Consider the following 15,736-nt stretch of genomic DNA (forward strand, 5'->3'; position numbering starts at 1 on the left):
AAACATGATTTTACGGCCCAAGAACGTGCTTGGACCGTAAACACGATATAAGGTGTTAAAATGCCCCTTAAACACCTCCTATGCCTTGGAGTAATGTCTAGAACCAACCACCATTGTGTTAGGGACCTTAATCTTGAAAGAAACCACCCCCTTAGGAGATTATGACGATAAACCCCCCAAGGAATGGTTCCTGGGCCGTAAACTCCTCAAAAGTGGTCAAATGGTTCCCTAACTTCCTTCCATGGCTTGTATATTGAGCTAAAATCACATGTGATTAACCTAGAACCACCAAAACACAAAAGGAATGAGTATGTGAGAGTTCACGGTCGTAAACTGTTAGTTTACAGCCGTGAACTCCTTGAAGTGGTCCCTTTGATGGTTAAACCCCTTCCAATGCCCTAGAACTAAACCTAGCATCATCCCTCAAGTGTTATAAGGCCATTAAACACCCAAGAACACCCCACCCATGACTTTACAGCTGTAAACTAATGGGGATATGGTCTATGGGCCGTAATCTCCATTTAGAGTTTACTCTTGAAGAGCAAACTCCATATTTAGGCCATACACCCCCTTAGATGCTACCCAGATCACTCCTAACACTTGAAATGAAGTGTTTTCGTGCCTTGGAGTGTATATTCTTATCTAATTAGTAGTTCAAATTCTAATTAGATACAATTATGTATCTCTTCATATTACATAGGAACCTCGCGTGTACTCAATCCCCGAACTGACACTTAGCATCCAACCGACACATTTCTCGTCCGGTTAGTTCATACCCCTACACCTTTTTTCGTGTTTTCAATGTTTTTCAGAGGGGGGGGGGGAATACAAGCAAAAGTAAACTTATTATTTCATTTGAAATGTTTCATATTTCGTATGCTTTTAACACTGGAATCCGTATTAACCAACAGTGTAACTTGCAGAGTTAGTTTTCAAACTGTTTGTGAATCCCGTTATAAAATGTTATATTTTATATTTCACAAATGATTTTCCACATCTTTTCTGTTAAAAGCATTATCTTAGAACTTTCGATACGTCCTCGGTGACACTCCACAGAGATACGCAAGTGGAGGACCGCCTTTGTAGCTAGAATCTAAAACAGGATTTTTCCGCATTATTACTTGTAAATTTGTTATTCTTAAAAATTGGAGACACGTCCTCTGAAACACTCCACAGAGACACGCGAGTGGAGGACCTCCCTTGTAACCAGAATCTCCTGTAGGGAGCACGTGACTTGAGTGTATAGATCTATACGGGATTGACTACCCCACACTTGGCTGCTAGCTACAGTCGGACTGAAAGGTCCAAGGGTGACAAAAGTCATAAAATGATATTGGACTTCTTATTTCCATATCTAGTCTATCGTATGGTTATGGAACTCGCAATTTAGGTAACAGAGATTTACTTGTTCGTAATAATGAACCTAGTAACTAGTTTACTTCCTACTTATTAGTTTTATATACGTGTTAAAACTAATGCACTTTACAAGGATAACCAGGTTTTCAGAATACTTCTCTTAACACTGCAAGTATGGTAGATACTTGTACACTCATTCCGAATCGATAACCAACTTTTAGGAAAAATAAGGGTTTTTCCTGGGATAACTTAATTGTTCTTAACCAAACTATGTAACATTGGATAACTAGACTTTTCTTATAAGAAAATATGGGATTTTCTTGGATAACAAGTGTTTCAGAAAACTAAAGGAAACTTGTTCATTTTCAGAAAACAAACCACTTATGAACTCACCAGCTTTATGTTGATTTTCAAACTGCTTGTATTCTCAGGTCCGCATTAGACAGGTACCTCGCGATCTTTTGGAGAAGACGGAGCGTCTAGAAGTCACGTCTTAACTTTTGTTCATTTTGATTAAACTAATGTATCTATAAAATCTGTATTACCTTACTTTCAAACAAATGTAAATACTTCTATGTAATGTAATGGTTGTGTTTACTACGCTTACTATGTACATTCGTTATGATACTACATGACGTCACCTTCGGCCCGAAATGTTTCTGCCTTCGGTTTCGAGGTGTGACAAATGGTGTTTATCATCATAAGATAAAAGAGAGATATTGATTTTCAACATAGGCCTCGCCTATTTAGTTATTTACCAAGTTTCAATTTATTATCTACATGGCTAGTTATTTATAAGTAAAAGTAGCAATTTTGATCCAATTACTAAAAAATAGATTGATTTGGGTTATATTTTAGGGTTAAGTACAAGAAAGAGTCATGCATATTTAAATTTAGGATATTAATAATCTTCAGATGCACTGATCATGATGCTAATGAAGATGTTAAAACTAATATACATGCAATTATGATGGCGATCATTCAATCATACATATTTCACATATTATTGATATAAAAATATTCTGATATGAAGGTATGAACACCAAATGAAAAGGGAAAAAAGCAACAACCACGAATAAGAAGGAAAAAAGTTTTGATAGTACTGCTTCTGTTAGTAGTAGATAAGGACGAAAATTTAACACAGTAGCAACATGACAAAAAACTGGAAGGAAAATTCAATGCCCAAGCTACAATTATACATGTTATTGAACCATGAATTAAATAAAAATGCCCAAATGCATATTGGATTACTGAAGTTGAAATCGGAGATATGATGTTGGTAACATGTTTTTTAACTGTTTGGTAAAGTTAAAAAAAAAAGTATTTTAGATGGATAGTTTTATGGTATATATTCATATTAGATGCTGTACACCGAAGCAAAAAGTAATCTATTATACAATAAAAACATAATTCGTGACCAATCTTGTCATAATTTATCATACTTTAGGTAAAGAACATAAGCTGGCAAGCCTAATAAATCTATGAAACAAAAGTAAAAATTAATGTCATGTAATTGTTTGATTTTAGAATCTATGATAATAAATTTTTTGTTTTTAATTGGATTTTGAGTTTCAAGAATTTTAGGATTGTACTGTCAATCATTTTCTCATCAAATACATTGCATTTTGAAAAATTTAAAGCAATCTAGCATTGTACTTTTCATTCTTAGTCTTGCAAATCTGGAAATGATTTTTCCATAATAGTTGCAACCAAAGAAGTGAGAAGAAGTAATGACATTGAGAGTGCTTTTTATGATTTATATCAAGACAAGCTTTTTTATCAGGTCCCATTACTATTTTCATAAATAAATTTACACGTCTTTTAAATAATTTAAGATGCCTGATGCATATTGAGTTTTTTATTGACATAATTTTACATATTAAACTATATTTCATTTTTCATAAGTTTTAAATTCTAGAAATGTGATGACGTTTCAAAATGTAAGCAAGTTAGGTTATATTTAACAAGTCACATACCTTATAAACTAACTTATTTTTTGATTTTTTACTATTTTAAAGTGTAATCTCTTGGCATAAAAAATCATTCCAGATATCAACTAAAACCAACTTTCTAACAATGCAAAAGTCTTATTATATTTTTAATGCAAATGTAAATTTGAATTGTATATGTATCTCAAATGTTATTGCTCATTTTTTTTATTTGTCAATTTAAGTTACTATGTCTCATCCAGTTTTGAATATTCATTTTATATAAATATTGTTTTATCTTATTAACTTAATCTATTAAGTTATATAGAAGTAATAAATTCTTTTTTAAATATATTAAAATAATCTTATTTATAACATAAGACTATTTTTTTATTCAAATATCAACTATCAGGAAATATTTTTACGTACAAACAGTTGTATATTGCATTATCCAAAATTAAATGTATTGAATAATTTAAATTATTAATTTTAGATAAATATACTAAATTTACTAATTGATCATCAAATGATATGTTTAAACAAGTTTTTACATTTTTGTGAAGTATAACATCGTGGTTTCATTTTTTATATTAATGCTTTAAATCTTTAATTAGATAATTTACTTTTAATTTCAATAATCTTATTTTAAAATATTGTAGTGTAATTCATTATTTCTCATTACAAACAACTTAATATATTTCTTTATAGAACATAAAGTGTAATATATTTTTTGTAATTATGTTAATGGACTATATTTTTGTTATTTATCCATCTAAAATACTATTTTTTAACTCTACCAAATGGTTAAAAAACAAGTTGCCAACATCATATCTTCGATTTTAACTTCAATAATCCAATATGCATTTGGGCATTTTTTTCATTTAATTCACAATTCACTAACATGTGCAATTGAAGCTTAGGCCTTGATTTTACCTTCATTTTTATTTCTCATGTTGTTACTGAATTAAATTTTCTTCTTTATTTACTACTAATAGAAGCAACACTACTGAAACTTATTTCCATCTTATTCGTGGCTGTTGCTTTTTCATTTTTCATTTGGTGTTCACACCTTCATATCAGAATATTTTTATATCAATAATATGTGAAATATGTATGATTGAAACATCACCATCGTAATTGTATGTACATTGGTTTCAACATCTACATTAGCATCATGATTAGTGCATCTATAGGTTATTAATATCACAAATTAATAAGTATACATGGCTCTTTCTTGTACTTAACCCTAAAATATAACCCAAATCAATCTATTTTTTAGTAATTGGATAAAAAATGATACTTTTACTCTTAAATAACTAGCCATGCAGATAATACACTAAAACTTGGTAAATGACTTAATAGGTGATGGCATTCTAAAAATCCAATGATGTGGTCATAAAAAGGTCAATTTAAACGTTAAACTTGCTATTTGTTAACCATGACCCAAACAACGTAGATCATTATGAAACATAAAAAGATTGTCAAAGTTGACAAGATATGGCTATAATAAACAAATAAATGAATAAATTTGCTATTTATATCAACTAATTCCAAAAAAAAATATCGAAGTGTTGCGACCTCTGATAGATGACACCATCCGGGATAAATGTCAATCCGGCTCCACCCTATAACTTACAATAGTCCCTTCCGGCGACGATGGCCGAAGATTCCTTGGGCAACAGTGGCTTACCCATAAATAAAATTAAAAAAGTAAGATAAAACCATACTATTTAGTATGACAGACGTCTATTTACATGCCATAAGGGACTCACTAAAGCCAAGGTTTACCGAAACATAAATTTAAAAATGGAAAAAATATTACATAAACAGTAGTAGTAATGACAATCTATGAAGTTGACAAAGCCGTTCCATAGAGATGTAACATCTTGGAATACCCCATCAAAGGATTTTATTATATCTTTACTGTTTCCCTTTTATAAAAAATAACATTGAAGGTTACAAAGTGATCTTCAGAGTTATTAAAAGTGGCTTCGGCTATGTAGTATCTTATGAAATTTTTGGGTGATGTATATTTGTTTATTAGTTACACATTCAAATAAATAAACGAACATTACTAAACTAAATTTTTTTAATAGCTTTATGGGATTATCATGTAGTTTAACGTAACATCAGTATACCATGAAAATATTTTATCATTATTAACCCATTATTTGATGGTTTACGGAGTATATGTTCCTTACAAGTGGATATTAACACAATAGTAATTTAATCATGGCAACAACACTGAGATGAAGGCCATGCTTCACATGAACCTGTAGCAAAACCTAGTTCTTGTCAAAGTTGTAAGCAATCGATGCTGATTGTGTCACACCGTCCGAAACATGCTGGGCCAAGAGCTGTATAGATGAAAATTCAATATAGATGTTTTAATTATATCATGCTTTATAGTAAATTTTTATAAAATACCCAAATATGGAGTAATGATGTCATACCTAAAGTCGGAACACATATCATGCAAATATACAACACCAAAACCATCACGACAAAAGAACTTTTTTTTGTGTAGGTCATTGGCTTGAGGAATATGTCACACCTCGAAAATCAAAGGCGGAAACATTTTCGGGGTTGACTCCAAGTTGTGTATCAAATCCAATGTACATAGTAATCACAGTAGACAACCATTACGTTACATATATATGAAAGTTTACATTTGGTTCAAAAGTAAATTGTACAAAAGTTATACATATATCATATGAACAAAATGAGACGAGTCTTCCACGCACTCCGTCTTCACCAATAGAGATCACTGGGTACCTATCTAACTTGGACCTGAGAATACAAGCAGTTTGAAAATCAGCATAAAGCTGGTGAGTTCATAAGCGGTTTTGTTTTGTGAAAATGTATCGATTTCCTTTAGTTTTCCGAAAAGGTTTGTTATCCAAGAAAATCCCATATTTTCTTATGTAAAGTTAGTTTAATTATCTTTCGTTACAGTTTAGTTACGCGTTATAAGTTAACCCCAGGAAAATCCCATATTTTCCTAAATGCAAGATTGATTGAATAACACAGAGTATAGTTTAATACACAAAACTATATATTGAAAATCATAGGATTACTATCCCGAATTAGACAAGAATACTATAATATAGACGAACTGTAGATAGAAAGTATTTTGAAAACCTTGGGAATAACATCCCGAACTAGTTACAAGATAGTTTGATATACTAGAAAATATAGATTGAAAACCATGGGACTACTATCCCGAATCAGATATGAGATTGTTTGATAAAACCATGGGATCACTATCCCAAATTTGATATAAGATAGTTAGATAAAGTCATGGGATTACCATCCTGTACAAGATATAGATTCAAAACCATGGGATTACCATCCCATACAAGATATAGATACAAAACCATGGGATTATCATCCCGAACGAGATATAGATACAAGACCATGGGATTATCATCCCGAACAAGATATAGATTCTAAACAAAATCCCAGCTGTGAATAAATTTATATTAATACGTATTGTGAGTCGGGTAACCATGCTGATATGACAACGAGACCTCCTTGACGTTAGTCAGACGTCGGACGATATACAGAATTTGTCACCCCAGGCGTGCCCGCCTAACTGTAGCTAGCAGTTAAGGTGTGGGATTGTCAGTCCCGAATAGATCTATTCACAAATTCCTCGCTCTCCCTCCAGGAGACTCTGGTTACACTTCCGGGGAGGATTTACTGATCATCCATAAAGGGTAGTGACTACTCACAAACTAGTACTAAACTATTCATAGGATTCTCATACGATATCAAACATACAAAGATTGTGAAACATAATACAGTGAAAATAGATACATACTATGAAATTATCTGGCAATACATTCAAATGATACGGAGATAAACTGAATCAGACATAGTTTATCTAATAACTTTATACAGATATCAGTACATGATATAAAGAGAAATATAGAACCCCAAATTATTCCCATAATAATTTGATTAGTTTGGTTATTTTCTTAACTAAAATCCATTTAGTTGTAATTGATAAATCATTCCTTATGCTCAGCATAATACATAAGGAGTAAAAGTGTTTATAAATTTGCCAGATATTATTAGAAACATATCAATGTTATCATTTGAAAACAGTTATAGTTTGCTTGTATTCCCCCGCTGAAAACATTGAAAAACACGGAAAAGGCGTAGGGGTATGAACTCACCGGACGAGAAATGTGACGATTTGGATGCTAAGTGTTGGTCCGGGGCTTGCAAACACACGAGGTTCCTAAGTATAATGTAAAGATACACATTTGTATCTAATTAGGACTTAGATTGATTATTTGATAGGGACAAATGTTTCTAGTCGCGAAAACACCCCGATACAAGTGTTTGGAGGGACCCGGGTGACATTTAGGGACACATATAGTTAGGATATTGAATTGGGACTTCAAAGGAACACTCCTTAGGGAGTTTACAGCCATAATGACCCTCTCCCCATGAGTTTACGGCCATAAACTCATGGTGGGGTGAGTTATGGCACAACTTTGCTTGTAACACTTAAGGGAATTTTTCTAGGTTTGGTTTAAAGGCTTGGAATGGATTTCAAACATCAAAATGACTTATTTATGGGAGTTTACGGCCTAGCATGGACTCCTGGCCGTAAACTCCTTAATACCTATGAAAATTGTGTTAAATGATGCTAAAACAAATCACATGTGATTACTAAATTTATTCCTAGGCCTTTCATGCATTTTCTTGAAATTTTGGAGGGGTTTTTGGAGTTTACGGCCTATGAGACCCCCCTTGTGGCCATAAACTCTCTTAGAGAGTTATTCCATATGTTTTAAGACCAAAAACATGATTGTAAGGACTTCTAAAATTCATTCCAAGGCTTTAGGGGTGTTATAGGGGTTAAACAACACTTTAAAATGAATTTTCACCATGTTTTAAGGAGTTTACGGCCCAAGCACTTGCCTTGGCCGTAAACTCACAATAATCCTTCAAAAATTATGTTTCAAGTGTCCAAATGCTAAAACCAATATTCTATAATTCATACCTAAGCCTTATTAGTGATTTGGAAGGGTTTAAGGTCATGAAAACCTCAATTATATGAGTTTACGGCCCAAGCATGAGGCTTGGCCATAAACTCCTTCAAAGCCTTCAAAATTCATGTTTAAATTGTTATAAGTCCAATTCATGAAGTCATTAAGTCATATCTAGGTCCCAAAATTGTCTAGAAGGGGTTTCAGGGCTCAAAACCCTTCAAACTTAGTGTTTACGGCCTAGGCATCTTCCTGGGCCGTAAAATCATATAATATGTCCAATCTCATGATTTAATCTCGAATTTAGAAGCCAAATATGCTATACAATGAAGTTAGGAAGGTACCTTAGGGATTTGTGGCCTTAAAATTGAGTTTTGGACCCTTAAACTTTGGATTTATGAGAGAGGTTAGAGAGAGAGTAGAGAGAGAGGGAAAAAGCTTCAAATGAAAGGTTTAATACGTTTATATAGTTCCCAAAACTTGGACACGGTGGAATTCTACCCGATACCGGCTTTAAACGAGGCTTTAGGTCGCACCCGATTGAGTTTCCGTCACCCGGCGGGGACATTTCTAAAACTTATGAAATAAATATTTTGGGCTTGTTTCATGAGTTCCTAAAGGTTTTGGACACTCATTGGATCATAATAAACATATAAATTTAATTAACTAAACCTAAAAACGACATCGGAACGTTTCGGCACACGGCGAGTTATACGGGTAGAACGGGTTTTTCGGCGATGGAAAACTTCGGGTTGTTACATTATCACCCCGTTAGAGGGAATTTCGTCCCGAAATTCATAGAATAAGATGCAGATCATGAATTGGAACGAGACATGAATGGATTTGTTGCCTTGGATCTTCACTTTCTCAAGTGGAATCAGGTCTCTACTGGGAGTTCTAACGAATTCTCATTATCGGGACGTGTCTTTGTTTTGCACATTGACTCTCTCTCAATCTATGATATCAATTGGTTATCTCATGGAAGTTCCAACCCAGGACGACTTCGGTTTCCTCAAGGAATCACTAGGGTTTCGTTGAGTAGGTACTTCTAAGTTTTCGAGATGTGATGGACTGGATAGATGTTATCAAGCTCTAAGGGCATCCGAAATCTAAAGGTTGCAGAATCGATTTCTACAAAGATCTCGAAGGGTCTGATGTGAGACTAAACTAGACGTTCGAAAGAAATTCCCGGGAATCCTTCGGGAAAGACATTTAGGGGAAAGAGCTGCTAACTTCCCGTTTCTCAATAATCATAGAAACGAGAGATGCGTGGTAATTCATATCGGAAAAACTTTTGAGTTCTAAGGCATGGAATGATACGAAAGTTTGATGCCGAAGATCACGAGATCCGGGTCAAGAAAAGATCTAGACGAGCGACCCTTTCGAAACCAAGGATAGCAACATGAAGGAGACTCGGTCATTTCATGTTAGACATAGCATCAAAGTATTTTTGTAGAAAGTTTTCCCCTTTTTAAATCGAATGGAGCAGAATAATCCTCCGGACTCAGGATTCAATCTATGGGTACGAAGTTAGTGTTCTCTATCTCATTGGTTAGTCATCTTGATGGTACACATTTCGATTACATACGAAGGATTGAGTTTAGAAAATGTTCGACTAGATGGATAACAGGTTTCCCTTTTTGTACTAAAATCGAAAAGAGTTGCAGGTATAAGAATTATCAAAGAGAAGTATACCTGCGGCGACAGAGGGATCAGTGGTTGTAGCTGCTTTGGGGCAATTCCTCTTGAAGTGCCCTGCTTCACCACAATTGTAGCAGGCCGGACTGATTCCCGCTCCGGATGATTGGTTCGTTGATTTGGCTGCTTTTCTGCAGGTTCGAGCAAGGTGGCCCTTATTGCCACAGTTGTCGCAGATCCTTTCGCGACATGGACCAGGAATGCGGTGGTGGTAGTTGCACTTACCACACCAAGGAAGGGTACCAGTGTATCCACTGGTAGGAGTTTGGGCTATGGAACCGACAGCCGAAACAGCAACAGGGGCAGTAGCAGCATGGACTGCTACTGTTTGCTGTTTCTTAGAAGACCCTTGCGTACTCGGGGCCTTCCGCTTATTCCAAGATTTCTTTTTGCTTCCGCCTCCACTGGTGACTGGCTCGGGGGTGGTAGCTTCCTCATCAGAGTTGTCTTCGTGATCGATCAAGATTTTCGCAAGACATTTAGCACTGTCATATGTGTCTGGCTTCGCAGCCAAGACTTTCCCCTTTGTTGGCTGGGTCAACCCCCAGATGAACCTCTCAATCTTTTTACTCTCCGGGGTAACCATTCCCGGACAGAGTAACGCCAGATCATCGAATCTTGAAGTATAAGCAACTATGTCGGAACCCTTCATCTTAAGGTTCCAAAGTTTGTGTTCTAGCTTCTGGAGTTCGCCCCGAGGGCAATATTCTGCGAGAAGAAGCTCCTTCATAGCTTCCCAACCCATAGCATTGGCTACAGGTAAAGTTAAATATTTGACTCGGCCGTTCCACCAAGTCAGGCTTTGTCTAGGAAGGTGTAGGCAGCAAACTTGACTCTATCAGACGCCGAACAGGTGCATATTTCAAAGATTGATTCGATTTTCTAGAACCATCGGGTTAAAGCAATGACACCCCCTGGGCCATCGAAGAATGTCGGTTTTGCGTTCATGAAGTCTTTATAGGAACCCCCTTTTTGGTGTCCCTGGCTATCATCTGGGTTTTGGGTTCCACCCCCTGAACCACTAGGGTTCAGTTGAGGTAGGAGAGCTGATATGGTGGTAGAAATGGTTGCCTGAAGTGTTTCCAAATCGATTTGAATAGGAGGTGGTGGCGGAGGAGGATTGTTGTTGTTCTGTGAGCTGGGTCTCTTTCTGGGAGGCATCTTGATCTAAAAAGATCAGGAAAGAGAGGATCATAAGTCCTCTGAATTGAATCAAGAGATATGTAACATGGGATATCTCATCAAGACAAATATAACATCATACTAAGCGATAAAGCATAAAGGAGTTATTAAGATAGAACATTTTATCGCTAGAGGAATGATCAAGGAATAACGCGTATATGAGGACTTCTACAAAGGATTGGCTCGAGAAATACTCCCATAGTATTTCATGGTTCGCTGCAGCGACGATTTGTTGTTTGGGATATTGGGTAAGTTTTAGGCATGCTGCGTACCACAGTCACTCCCAAGCACATGTTGGCCGTGTCTCGAATGAATATAGTTGGCCAGGCTATATTGATCCTAGACACAACTACATAACTGCCCAGGTTTAACCGCAGTGTACAACACCCATTTACTTATGTTTTGTTCTACTTGTAGTTACGGATCTCGACGGTTCGGTATACTTGTATACTTTTGAAAATACTTATAGTTTTGAAGATACTTTTAATTCAGATCACTGAGGCCCTTTAGTGTTCATAGTTTCATGCCATGTAATGTTTGGTATACTCTGTTCACTATAAACAAGGGCTCTTATACCAATCTGTCACACCCCGAAAATCAAAGGCGGAAACATTTCCGGGGTTGACTCGAAGTTGTGTATCAAATCCAATGTACATAGTAATCACAGTAGACAACCATTACATTACATATATATGAAAGTTTACATTTGGTTCAAAAGTAAATTGTACAAAAGTTATACATATATCATATGAACAAAACAAGACGAGTCTTCCACGCACTCCGTCTTCACCAATAGAGATCACTGGGTACCTGTCTAACTTGGACCTGAGAATACAAGCAGTTTGAAAATCAGCATAAAGCTGGTGAGTTCATAAGCGGTTTTGTTTTGTGAAAATGTATCGATTTCCTTTAGTTTTCCGAAAAGGTTTGTTATCCAAGAAAATCCCATATTTTCTTATGTAAAGTTAGTTTAGTTATCTTTCATTACAGTTTAGTTACGCGTTATAAGTTAACCCCAGGAAAATCCCATATTTTCCTAAATGCAAGATTAATTGAATAACACGGAGTATAGTTTAATACACAAAACTATATATTGAAAATCATAGGATTACTATCCCGAATTAGACAAGAATACTATAATATACACGAACTGTAGATAGAAAGTATTTTGAAAACCTTGGGAATAACATCCCGAACTAGTTACAAGATAGTTTGATATACTAGAAAATTTAGATTGAAAACCATGGGCCTACTATCCCGAATCAGATATGAGATTGTTTGATAAAACCATGGGATCACTATCCCGAATTTGATATAAGATAGTTAGATAAAGTCATGGGATTACCATCCCATACAAGATATAGATTCAAAACCATGGGATTACCATCCCGTACATGATATAGATACAAAACCATGGGATTATCATCCAGAACGAGATATAGATACAAGACCATGGGATTATCATCCCGAACAAGATATAGATTCTAAACAAAATCCCAGCTGTGAATAAATTTATATTAATACGTATTGTGAGTCGGGTAACCATGCTGATACGACAACGAGATCTCCTTGACGTTAGTCAGACGTCGGATGATATACAGAATTTGTCACCCCAGGCGTGCCCGCCTAACTGTAGCTAGCAGTTAAGGTGTGGGATTGTCAGTCCCGAATAGATTTATTCACAAATTCCTCGCTCTCCCTCCAGGAGACTCTGGTTACACTTCCGGGGAGGATTTACTGATCATCCATAAAGGGTAGTGACTACTCACAAACTAGTACTAAACTATTCACAGGATTCTCATACGATATCAAACATACAAAGATTGTGAAACATAATACAGTGAAAATAGATACATACTATGAAATTATCTAGCAATACATTCAAATGATACGGAGATAAAATGAATCAGACATAGTTTATCTAATAACTTTATACAGATATCAGTACATGATATAAAGAGAAATATAGAACCCCAAATTATTCCCATAATAATTTGATTAGTTTGGTTATTTTCTTAACTAAAATCCATTTAGTTGTAATTGATAAATCATTCCTTATGCTCAGCATAATACATAAGGAGTAAAAGTGTTTATAAATTTGCCAGATATTATTAGAAACATATCAATGTTATGATTTGAAAACAATTATAGTTTGCTTGTATTGCCCCCCTGAAAACATTGAAAAACACGGAAAAGGCGTAGGGGTATGAACTCACCGGACGAGAAATGTGACGATTTGGATGCTAAGTGTTGGTCCGGGGCTTGCAAACACACGAGGTTCCTAAGTATTATGTAAAGATACACATTTGTATCTAATTAGGACTTAGATTGATTATTTGATAGGGACAATTGTTTCTAGTCGCGAAAACACCCCGATACAAGTGTTTGGAGGGACCCGGGTGACATTTAGGGACACATATAGTTAGGATATTGAACTGGGACTTCAAAGGAACACTCCTTAGGGAGTTTACAGCCATAATGACCCTCTCCCCATTATTTTACGGCCGTAAACTCATGGTGGGGTGAGTTATGGCACAACTTTGCTTGTAACACTTAAGGGAATTTTTCTAGGTTTGGTTTAAAGGCTTGGAATGGATTTCAAACATCAAAATGACTTATTTATGGGAGTTTACGGCCTAGCATGAACTCCTGGCCGTAAACTCCTTAATACCCATGAAAATTGTGTTAAATGATGCTAAAACAAATCACATGTAATTACTAAATTTATTCCTAGGCCTTTCATGCATTTTCTTGAAATTTTGGAGGGGTTTTTGGAGTTTACGGCCTATGAGACCCCCCTCATGGCCATAAACTCTCTTAGAGAGTTATTCCATATGTTTTAAGACCAAAAACTTGATTGTAAGGACTTCTAAAATTCATTCCAAGGCTTTAGGGGTGTTATAGGGGTTAAACAACACTTTAAAATGAATTTTCACCATGTTTTAAGGAGTTTACGGCCCAAGCACTTGCCTTGGCCGTAAACTCACAATAATCCTTCAAAAATTATGTTTCAAGTGTCCAAATGCTAAAACCAATATTCTATAATTCATACCTAAGCCTTATTAGTGATTTGGAAGGGTTTAAGGTCATGAAAACCTCAATTATATGAGTTTACGGCCCAAGCATGAGGCTTGGCCGTAAACTCCTTCAAATCCTTCAAAATTCATGTTTAAATTGTTATAAGTCCAATTCATGAAGTCATTAAGTCATATCTAGGTCCCAAAATTGTCTAGAAGGGGTTTAAGGGCTCAAAACCCTTCAAACTTAGTGTTTACGGCCTAGGCATCTTCCTGGGCCGTAAAATCATATAATATGTCCAATCTCATGATTTAATCTCGAATTTAGAAGCCAAATATGCTATACAATGAAGTTAGGAAGGTACCTTAGGGATTTGTGGCCTTAAAATTGAGTTTTGGACCCTTAAACTTTGGATTTATGAGAGAGGTTAGAGAGAGAGTAGAGAGAGAGGGAAAAAGCTTCAAATGAAAGGTTTAATACGTTTATATAGTTCCCAAAACTTGGACACGGTGGAATTCTACCCGATACCGGCTTTAAACGAGGCTTTAGGTCGCACCCGATTGAGTTTCCGTCACCCGGCGGGGACATTTCTAAAACTTATGAAATAAATATTTTGGGCTTGTTTCATGAGTTCCTAAAGGGTTTGGACACTCAATGGATCATAATAAACATATAAATTTAATTAACTAAACCCAAAAACGACATCGGAACGTTTCGGCACACGGCGAGTTATACGGGTAGAACGGGTTTTTCGGCGATGGAAAACTTCGGGTTGTTACAGAACAATACCTCTTGATTTTTATTGTATGAATAGAATTAAGAAAGGATCATACTTTATGTTGGATTATCACTCCTTAAAAAGTCATTCAACTGAAGCATAACACTCTTTAGCACCATTCAAGTTGAGCATAGTAGTTAGTTAGCACCATTGATTACCATCTTTAAATTTTCTTATTAATGTATGTTCGTATTGAAATTAAATTAGCATGTAAATAGAAGAGGTTATGTTGTGTTTGAAATTAATGATGTCACATACACTTAAATTGATGTCAAACGTAACATAACCTCTTCAATTTATATATTAATTTAATTTCAATATGAACATACATTAATAATAAAATTTCAAGATCTTAAGTAATGGTGCTAACAAACTGTTATGCTCAAATTGAACGATGCTGACAAGTTTATGCTTCACTTGAATGACTATGTAAGGAGTTCTAATTCGACATAAACTACGATCGTTTGTTTTACTTCTATTCTTACAATAAAAATCAAGCAATATTGTTTGTCAAATAAATGGCCTACACAACAAAAAATTCTCTTTTGTGTTGTGGTTTATTTTCATGACATGTATTCCGATTTTAGGTAAGACATCATTCCTCTTTGTCTCGGTAATTTAGAAAACCTTACGATAAAGCATGATTTAATTAAAACATCTATTTTGAGTTTCCATCCATACAAGTCTTGGACCAGCGTGTTTTGGAAGTTGTGACGCAATCAGCATCGACTGCTTACAACTTTGCCAAGAACTAGCTTTTGCTACAGGTTCAT

The sequence above is a fragment of the Lactuca serriola genome, chromosome 2, assembly GCF_051521515.1.
Source record: "Lactuca serriola cultivar US96UC23 chromosome 2, Lser_US96UC23_V15, whole genome shotgun sequence".
NCBI classification, from domain to species: domain Eukaryota; kingdom Viridiplantae; phylum Streptophyta; class Magnoliopsida; order Asterales; family Asteraceae; genus Lactuca; species Lactuca serriola.